At 38.0% G+C, this 1,095-nt stretch overlaps 1 protein-coding gene across 2 annotated transcripts in view; it reads right to left on the bottom strand.

The window, feature by feature from the left end:
* Wwc2 (WW and C2 domain containing 2) overlaps nucleotides 1–1,095 on the bottom strand; it is a 279,014-nt gene that overhangs the window by 146,864 nt on the left and 131,055 nt on the right. The gene's annotated exons all lie outside the window — the stretch shown is intronic.

The raw sequence follows: 1,095 nt of genomic DNA, 5'->3' as shown, positions 1-1,095 counted from the left end.
CATCCAATTTGACTGAAAAGCTTATTAAAACACAGATTGCTGACGCTACCACCAAAGTTTCCAACTCAGTAGATTTGGGATTGGGCCTGAGAGTTTGTGTTTCTAAACTCCCAGGTATGATGACTGCTGGCTCCTGTACCAAACACTGAAAGTATGCAAATTATGTCCATAAATAACCCAACTAGGTGATGAAGAAACGGCAAACAATATCAAATTGAAAAGAAATCTGGGAGCAAAAGACCACACCAGCAATATCTGTTAGGGAAACTAAAATAGTAAAACACATAAAATGGTTTAACAGTCCTTGGATTTGAACAGGTCACCTCATTTAATTTTGAGTAAGCATTTCTTCAAAGGACATGTAACATTTTAAAATAAGAGTCCTTTTTTCCTTCATTTTTTCACTTATGTACAAAATAGTAACAAGTACTTAATATCATTAATGATTAGGGAAATGCAAACCACAGTTGACAATTATTTAAAAATTGAAAGTAAACAAGCGTTGACAAAGATTAAGAGGACCTGGCCAAATTGCCCAGCTGATTAAAGCACCTGCTTAGGCAGAGCACTGAGGCCAGGGTTCCATCCCTGGCATGCCATGCCATCCCCATCCCCAGGGCACCCTGAGACTGTGACTGAGACTGGGCATGGTGACACACACCTGTAATCGCACTTGTGAGGCTGAAAACAGGAGAATCACTACAAGTCCGATCTGTGTAGTCAGACCCTTCAGACCCTGTCCTAAAATACAAAAAAAGATGAAGCAATGGACCTTGCTGATGGAAATGTAAAACAATTCCAACTCTATGAAAATAGTTTAGTAGTTCCTCAAAAAACTACATTCAGAATTATCATATGATGACTCCACTCCCAGACATGTTATTGAAAGAAATAAGTACTCAAATAAATACATGTCTATGCATTTTCATATCAGCATTATTCACAATAGTAAAAAGGGTGGAAATAGCTCAGATTTCTGTCAACAAATGAATGGATAAAAATTGTGGGACATGCATGCAATGGCGTATAGTTTAGCTATGAAGTACTTACACACACTATGCTGTAGGTGAGTCTAAAAAGTAGTAGGCTACACAC

The sequence above is a fragment of the Octodon degus genome, unplaced genomic scaffold, assembly GCF_000260255.1.
Source record: "Octodon degus isolate 3935 unplaced genomic scaffold, OctDeg1.0 scaffold00114, whole genome shotgun sequence".
NCBI classification, from domain to species: domain Eukaryota; kingdom Metazoa; phylum Chordata; class Mammalia; order Rodentia; family Octodontidae; genus Octodon; species Octodon degus.
The sequence above is the reverse complement of the archived record's forward strand: the minus strand, read 5'-3'. Positions and strand labels throughout refer to the sequence as shown.